The following is a 9672-nucleotide window of genomic DNA, read 5'->3' on the forward strand; positions in this document are numbered from 1 at the left end:
AATCAATGTTGGACATCTGATGCTCCTCAAAACTACAGGAAGTGGAAAGACATACATCAACTCCTTCCGAATGGCTCAGAACAGATACATCAACTCCTTGAAACAGAACTTCAAAAAAGGCAGATAAGAGTCTCGGATGAACCGGACATCTTAAGATGGGGACATGGAGAAAGAGGAGTTTTCACGACCAAGGAAGCCTATAACATAATCATACAGGGGCAAATACATAAAGATAAGGTGTGGGGAAAAGTTTGGCATAAAACCAACTGGCCGAAAGTGTCCACATTTCTCTGGCTTCTTTGTCATAACAGGGTCTTAACTTGGGACAAGCTCAGAAAGAGGAATTTCTCAGGCCCATCCATTTGTTACATGTGCCGAAAGGAGGAAGAAACAACAATACATCTCATGCAGAACTGTGAAATGGGAAAGAAACTATGGGAGAAGATAGCATTCCGATGTCAAAAGGAAAGAAGAGTGCCAAACGACCTCAGAGGAACAATCGACAATGGAAGCCAAGCCCCCTTTCAAAGTCCCATTCTCAATGAGTTATGGATACTCATCCCAGGCCTCCTGATGTGGAATTTGTGGAAAGAGCGCAATCGTAGAATATTCAAGGATCAAATGCTGCAGCTGGAACAATTGTGGAATCTTGTCCATAATAACATCAAGGAGACTCTCTCACTCCAGGAATGGCATCCCGACGACCTTCCCACTCTCCCTCAAGAAAAAGCCATATGGGATAACTGGCAAATGAGTATAAACCATTACTCAACTAAAGCTAGAAATCCAAATAAGCACAGACAGGAAGCAAGCTCCTGGAAACCTCCTCCGGCAGGCATGATTCAACTCAACTTCGACGGAGCCTCCAAAGGAAACCCCGGACAAGCAGGTTATGGAGGCGTGTTCAGGGATCACAATGGCCATCTTCTAAGCATCTTCACGGGTTCGATAGGCTGGGATACAAATAATTCTGCGGAACTGGAAGGTCTATGGAGAGGACTCAAAATAGCACACAGGGAAAATTTCTTCCCCCTCATTGTAGAAGGGGACTCGCAGATAATAATCAGAATGGCCACAAAGCTTCAGCATGGCTCCCCGGTACACAAAATAAGTAGCAGTTGGAGAATGTCCCAGAGGCTTGAGTTGATCAACCACTGGATATCCATGCACCAAGCTATCACTTTCAAGCATATCAGACGGGAAGGAAACAAGCTAGCTGACATACTAGCCAACATTGGAGTGGAAGCAAAAGAAAACCATTTCGAAGGCGCTGTAGACAATCTTCCTTCCAGCGATCAATTAGATACTCTGAGGGCAATCATCTCTCAGGAAATCGCTCAGACTCACACCTCGCACCCGGATGCGGGTGTATTTACTAGCCCCTCACCATGGCACGCGCCATGACACCTGTAGGCGGAAGAGAACGCCGACGCCTGTACAAGGCAACCTGTACAGAACTCTTAGAGTTAATGCAATGGTTTATGATTCTTGGTCTGCGGCAAAAGAGAGAGGACGCTCCATTAATGCCGAGCATGGCAATTCAGGCTCTGATGCGAAAGGGGAGAAAGGCCCAAAGCCTTTCCCCCGCGTTGAACCTGCAGGTTAAGTATTCTATGGCTCTTGAAACGCTAGTCACAGCGCAGAACCATTCTATTGTTACTTTCAGTGCATTGAGTGAAGGCATCCTGTCTGCAAATTCTCAAGGGCTCGCTGAGTGTTTGGTAGTGCTTATCCTTCAATCCATGCCGCGCAGTAGAGGGGTTCCTAGGCGTGGAGGAAGGTCTGGCACCCGCGTGATTCTGGACGATTTACACCCAATTGCGCCAATTTCTGTAGAGCCACCCTCATCCTCTAGCTCGGAGCAGGAGTGTCTCCTCCCACAGGGCACTTACCAGACCTTCAGATTTCGTTTTCCTAGCCGCCTTGTTCGCCCTGAAGTGGTGGTCACCTTTACAGTCTTCATCTCTGAAGATGAGCCTGGCCGGTCTAATTCCAGCTCCCCCACAGTGGAAATTGTCCAAGACAGCAATATCCTCCTAGCTGATATGGAAGGTTTGGTGTATCACACTCATCGATACGCAGCCCAGCAAGCAATTCAGGAAACTTCTGGCTATGAAGCCTCTGTGCAAGAGGTCCAGCCGCTGCCCAATTCCAATGTGGAGATGAACGTTTACAGCCCCTGTGCTCCTAGACAGGGCATTACCGGTCACGCCGCCTCTGTACGCGAGGTCATGCCACCGCCCAATTCAAATATGGAGGTGGAAGTCTTCAATGTTCGTGCTTCGCCAGTTCAGGGACACCCGCTTCAGAACAAAGACGAGTCAGTGATTTGGCTCGGCCCGCCAAGCCCAGATACTGGAAGGCAGGAGGCCACATCCAACCAGCCAGTATAAGTCACGGGTGCTCTGTTTTAGTTTTTCTTACTGTCATGCTACTGCATTTCATGTTGTGTTTTTGGAGTCCTTTTTATGTTTTTGGGTCAGATCTTTGCTGCAAGCCTCAGGCTTCAGCAATTTGCTATTTCTGTTTAATGGTTCATGATGTAAACTGGCTCAGTCCGGCCAGTGAATATGAAGTCTTTGTCATTTTGGGTCTAGATTGAAGTCCAAGAACTATAATGGACTCTGTCTCATGATACGGTTAAAGTTGCTCAAGCTTGAGGACTGGCTTCGGCCTCCTCGCAGAAAGTAAACCTCTGTAAATATTTTCTTTTCCTTAATATAGCAGTAGTCTTAATTTAGAAAAAAAAAAAAATCACAAGCTTCAAGGAATAATCCAATGATACACTTTAAACTTAAAGAATAAGAGGTCTCATCACGAGCCGACTTATCATGATCATAGATATTATAGCTTGCTGACTTTGCCAAAACTGCATACCACAATATGGAAATGACTCAATATTGTTGCAATCAAAAGACAAGGGGTCTCATCACGAGCCAACTTGTTCAGCAAAGATATAAATCAAGTGAGTGGCACTGTCATAATTTGGCTACCAAACCAAGGCATTGTTCTTTAAGGATTAAAAGAAAATGAAAGCAATAAGTGTAGATATGGATTTCTCTTTGAAAATTGTATATTTCTCCAAGTGGGATACAAGATCATTGTTGGGTAACAGGTAACCCTGTCGAGGCTATAAACGCCTGCTAGCAGCAGAGGCTCTACCTATGACAAATGAGAATATTTAGAACTGATTTACAGAGAAGCCTTTGTTTTTAACTCTATAAACTAAGTAGTGACTGATATAGATACAATGACTATCTCTAGGAAGTAAATAGACAAAGTTGACATAGAAGAAGCAAACTATCATTGACGGCTGAAAAGCATAATGTATTTTATCTTTCTATAATAAAGTTTGATTTTCTAGAAAAAAATCTATTTTGGAAGTTTAGGAAATTCAAAAGAAAAGCAGAGATAACTGGTTCTTCCAAGTGAATCACCAATTGTTGTGGCCAGCAACAATCCCCCTTCTTATTTAGTTTTATCACTAATACTAAATAAGTGGGGACCCTTATTCAAAAATTTAAAAAATCGATTAATGCTTGTATTTCCTTTTTCAATAAAACTTACTATCATAAACTTAGGAGAATACCCTCAAAAAATCTAAAAAGACTTAAGTTTTATGATAAGTTAGAATAAAATCACTCCTTAAAACGCGTCGCATCGCAAAAAGGGTAATGGATGCCTTCTTACAAGCGGAATTCTAAAAGTGCAAAATTGCGATGCGAAATCACGCATCAAAAGACCCTCATCGCATCGCATGCCTCAAACATCACTTACGCTGAAATGCCTTAAACAACCGATATGCGATGGCGCATCTCGCGAATTGCATTTCGTAGAAAACACATTGATGGATGATTACCACACGTAACGGATTTGTGATATTGCGATCTGCGATACTGCGATCTGTGATATTGCGAAGCAAATGGCAAAATCGCCTTATCGCAGATCTGCAGGGCTCGTTGTTCGAGAAAGTTTTTTTTTCATAAACTGAGGCCCAGTTATGCGCGTTAATGTTAATTAATGAGTTAGTTGGCAATCATTAATAAAATATGGTTTTGACCTTATCAGGGAGCCATTCACATAAGGTGGTATATTTTATATGTTTTCCACATTTAAAGCTTTTTCGTCACCTTTTTCTTATCATCATTCTCACTTCATTTGTAAACTGCAGGATCAAAGAGCAGAGAATTATACATAGCAGAGTTCAAGATATTATGGGAAAGAAGGGTAAAGCTCCCAGTTTTGAAGATAAAGAGATGACGCCATTGTACATAGACACCACCTGTAACAAAGATGCCGATATTACTACTTGGGAAGGCATGTATAGTTTACTTGAGGAAGAAGATCCCAAGGTAATGGATGTTACAGCTACTGCAGGCTCGCACGAGTCTTCTGAGGCGTCTATTACAGATCTAGCATGTTCGTTCTTGCACAGGATAGCAGCAAGGCCCAAAATTCTTCCATACACGAACATGGTTAAATGGGTACTAGATAATGCTAATATCATGTATAGAGAATTTAAAGCTCAGAACCAAGAACATATAAGTCATTCTTTCCACAAAATTTAAGCTTTATATCCTCTAACAAAAAATGCGCAAGAGGCGAAAATCGCACTAGGCAAGCCCGGATCGTGAAACAGAGGCAGTTTCCGATGCGCGATTAGTGCCAGGCAAAACCCCTCGAGATGGAAAGCCTCTAATTGCTCAGTCGCCTGTAAGCTCAGAAATTTGTAAAAAAAAAAAGTGCTAAAGACGGAAGGTAAAACTGGGACTCAAAACCAGTGGTATTTATCTTCAAATAGTATGTAAATATCTACCCAATGTACAACATCTACAAACAAGCTGGAGACAGAAGGCTCAAGAAAGGGCAGAGTCAATCAAAAGGTTAACCAAGTTGAATTGGGATTCTTACTGGACGTACTTGGTAAAACCACACAGCCAGTGCATGACTCTCAAATGTATTTTCAATTCTGTTAATAATATGGCGCCAGCTCTTACCGATTTTGTTTTCGCAGGACAGCTAAAATTGGAATTCGGCCAGCCAACTCTCCTCAAGCAAATGCTAAATTCTTGCAACTACAAGGAACAGATACATAGATAGTTAGTTATTAGTTTTAGTTTTAGATTCAGTTTTAGTTTTAATTTTGCTTTATTTTTGCCTGAAATGAGGACGGTCATTTAAACCGTATCCTACATTTTTGTAATAAATTATTCTTAGATTTAGTTAGTAGTATTTAAACCCTTCTCATGCATTTAGAGAAGGGTCCAGAAATTTATCAAAAACTTGTTCTCAGAACATGCACTTTTGCACCCTCCAAGGAGGTTTTGATGAATGAATGGAACATGATTTATTGATATCTGCTTTTAATATCTACTACTGATGTTGCACTTTTGTACTCTTAATGGATGTTGGATTAAGAAGAGATAGATCATTATTGCTTGAAGCTCATGAGTAGAACCAATTATAAATGGTACTTTTATCTCTTAAATATTTATGCTTATGTGTTATGGTGATATTCATGTTCAGTTATTTATATATGAATGCTTAAATGTTTGAGTTATCATTTGGCACTTTTGTATGGTGATAACTATTTATTTATGCTTAATATATGAGTAGATTATTATGCGATATGTTTTTTCACAACTGATTCGTCTAACTTTTTATACGAAATGGTTTATCTTTATTGAATTATTTTCTCATAGCAGTTCAATGATCTTTATTACCAACTGTTATTTGAAACCATTTTAGATCGCATAACGGAAAGATTATATCCCGGGTTAGTTTAGAATTAGATATTTTTGTTTACTAGAATACAATTGGATGTTGTTAGATTAGATTTAGAATAAAAAGCATTTTCTTTAGGAGTCATTAGGAAAGAAATATCAATTCTCAACACACACACATATATTGGGAAACTGGTCCCATATCCCCAGTCGGACCCACTATACCAAATGGAAAAGGAGCTGCTAACCAAGTTCTGGACCGGGTGGGTATCCCCCTTGTTATAGACCCGATTTTCGGGGCTTCAACAGGACGATATGTGATTGTGATAAGCGGCGGACCCGACAGACTATCAGCTGCAGTATAACTTGTATCGCATTCAGAATATATCACAATCTGTGGAGCTAGGGTAATACATATAACGGGACTTTCACTGTGCGATATGTGATTGCAATATCATAATCGCAACCTGTTCATGTCGGGGTCAATTCTGTAGTACTTCCCTTCTACGATGTGCGATTGCAATTATCACATCGCAACCTTGACTTGCTCTGGGGCTGACTCTTTAATGCCTTCCTAGTTGTGATGTGTGATTTCGATTATCGCATCGCACCCTGGCTTGCTCTTGGGTTGATTATTTAACGCCGACCCACCTTCGATATGCGATTTGTGAAATGCAGGGCCAATGGCGACTTGTCACTTGGCGCTTCCCCATTCGTTGAAGAGTCCTGCCACGTCATCTTCTCCTGCCATTTGTCCAAGTCAAACTTGAACTTTGACTTGCTCTAACTTCTTCATATGAGCTCGAATTCGAGTGTCATTCACATCGTTGGAATTAAAATGACGATCACTTCGATCTGAAGCTAATTTTATTGAGATTCTGCCACTTTGAGTTTGAGCCTAATTTTGAGCACCTGATCACTCCTCCCCGCTGGAAGCCTTTTGGACACCAAAAGATTACTTTCAATTGTCCAGCAGGTGAGGGTACAGTTCCCTCACCTTTCCAACCTCTATCCATTTGGCTTTTAAAGGATTTGTACACTTGAACCACACTTGAAGATAATCGATACTTCCCCTTTTTGATGTCCTTGCTCTTCTGTCAAGTATAGTGTCTTGTTGAATCTCATCAAGGAATTTTGGAGAAAAGTCTTCAATAGATGGAATTTGAATTTTCTCTCCCTGATCTTCAATCAAAGGAGGCTCATACAACCTTAAATTCTTAACACTAACAACAACATAAATTTGCATATATGAAGGCAAATCCAACCTGAAGGCATTGTTACCAATCTTTTCCAAAATTCTGAATGGACCATAACTAATTGGTTTTAGCTTTTTACCTTCTCCTTGGAGCCTCTCTTTGTTAATGTGAAGCCAAACTTCATCACCAAATTGGAACTTGTGATCTCGACGATGCTTATCATGCCTTGCTTTGTACTTGCCTTGGTTTTTCTCAAGTTGTTCTTGAACCTTTTGGTGTACTAATTGGATTTGTTCAATGAATATTCTTGCTTTGTCTATGTCACTATGACCTTCAATAGCAACATATTTTCCAAAAATAAAATCCAAAGGAGATTTAGGCAAGTATCCCAAGCATGCCTCAAATGACAAAGTTTGAGTTGAACAGTGCTTGACTCAGTTGTAAGCATGTTGAATATAATGCAAATGTTCATCCCACAACTTAGCATGCTTGTTGAAATACCCACGAAGATGTATAATTGTTTTGTTCATCAGTTCTTTTGACCATCTGTTTGTGGATGAAAAGTTGTACTCTTTTTCAATTTGCTGTCCATGAATCCACACAATCTTGACCAAAAATTGCCAACAAAATGAGAATCTCAATCACTAAGAATGGATGTGGGCAATCCAAAATGCACTCAAACATTTTGAAAGAATAATTGCGCAATTTGTTCAGTTGTAACTTGCTTTTTACATGGCATCAAAATACACAATTTTCTGAACCTATCCGCAACTACATACAAATAATCATGACCACTTTTTGACAATGGAAGACCTCCTACAAAATCCATAGAAGCACTCTCCCATGGTCGTGAAGGAACCGGAAGTGGTGTGTACAATCCTAACTTCCTATTGCTAGGCTGACTGATTGGACATAATGAACATCCTTTAATAAAACTAGACACACTTTTAAGAATACGAGGCCAATAAAAATAGCTCTGTAGTTGTGCCACTATCTTACTTACACCTAAATGACCAAAAATAAGAGAAGTATGTGCCTCCCTTATGATGTTAACTCTTTCTCCTTGTGGAATACAAATCTTGCCAGGATGGTACAACAAGTTATCGTGCAAATGATAATCCAATTCCTCTACTTGGTTACCTTGACTCAAGCTTACATAAACATTTTGAAAGTCATTATCTAATGCATATTGCTCAATATAAATTTTATGTAAAACAGAATTATGCTTGAGTAAAGTAGCAGCACTAACAATGGGCCTAGAAATCATATCAACAACTTTATTGTAGATACCTTTCTTATACATGCTTACCAAGTGGAATTGTTGAAGAAAACCCATCCATCAGAAGTGCCTTGATTGCGGCAAATTTAATTGTGATTGCAAGTATTGCGATGGTTGATGATAAGTGTGAATGACAGTTTCCTTACCCATCAATGCATACAATTCCTTGTCATATGTATGATGGTTAATCACTGCACCATTAAAAGTTTCCAAATTAAAACAGATAGGCTTACCATGTTGCATGAGGACTGCACCCATAGCGTAGTCACTAGCATAAGTTTGAATCTCAAATGACTATCTCAAGTATGTAAGTGCAAGTACTGGAGTTGTACTGATCTTTTCCTTTAATGCATCAAAGACCTTTTGTTGTTTGCCTCCCCACTAAAAAACCTTTTTCACACTTGTCAACACATGCAAAGGAGCAGCTATAAGAGAAAAATTAGCAATGAATTTCCTCCAATATTGGGTTGCTCCAAAAAAACATCTTACCTCAGTAACTATCTTAGGCCTTGTCCAATTCACAATGACATAAATCTTTGAGGGATCTATTTTCAACTCACATCCTCCAACAATATGACCCAATTAAACTAAAGAAGTTTTTCCAAACTCACACTTTGACATCTTAAGATACAACTGTTATTTTTTTAAGACGTCAAGTACTTGTCTTACATGCATGACATGTTCATCACGAGATTTACTGAAAATTAAGATGTCATCTAAGTAGACTATGATAAACTCATCAAGAAATGGACTCAACACATCATTCATCACACACATGAATGTAGCGGGAGCGTTACATAAACCAAACGGCATAAGTAGCCATTCAAACAAACCTTGTTTTGTTTTGAATGTTGTCTTCCAAATGTCCCCTTCAGTTATTCTAATTTTATGGTAGCCACTTCTTAAGTCCAACTTAGTAAAATACTTTGCCTCTTTCAATTGATCAAGTAAATCATCCCTTCTAGGTAGTGGGTAATGGTTCTTTACCGTAATTTTGTTCAATGCTTGAAAGTCCACACACATGTGCCATGTTCCATCCTTCTTTGGCACCAAGAAAATAGGTGAACCACATGGCGAGGAAGATGGTCTGATGATCCCTTTATTCAACAACTCTTGAATTTACTTCTTAATTTTTGCGCTTTCCATCACTGACATCCTATACATGCCAATGTTAGGAAGAGGACAATCTTGTTGCAAGTGTATCTCATGTTGGATTCCTCTCTTAGGAGTTAATCCCTTTGGTTCCTAAAACATGTCATCATATTGGTTAACTATGTCAGCCAATTCAGATTTCAAATTTGAATCACAACCTTTAAAAGCTTCATTATCAACATCATCCTTGGGATTGATCATTAGAAGCACAAACTTCTTGCTTGAATTCACAAGTATTTTCATCTTCCTCGCATTAACAAGCGAAAGATTTATTTTCTTGCTATGAGCTCTCACAATATATTCTACTCCATCTTTGAATAAA

Source organism: Pinus tabuliformis, chromosome 1_2 (assembly GCF_031772625.1).
Source record: "Pinus tabuliformis cultivar Carrire ecotype Pingquan chromosome 1_2, CPIR1, whole genome shotgun sequence".
Classification (NCBI taxonomy): Eukaryota; Viridiplantae; Streptophyta; class Pinopsida; order Pinales; family Pinaceae; genus Pinus; species Pinus tabuliformis.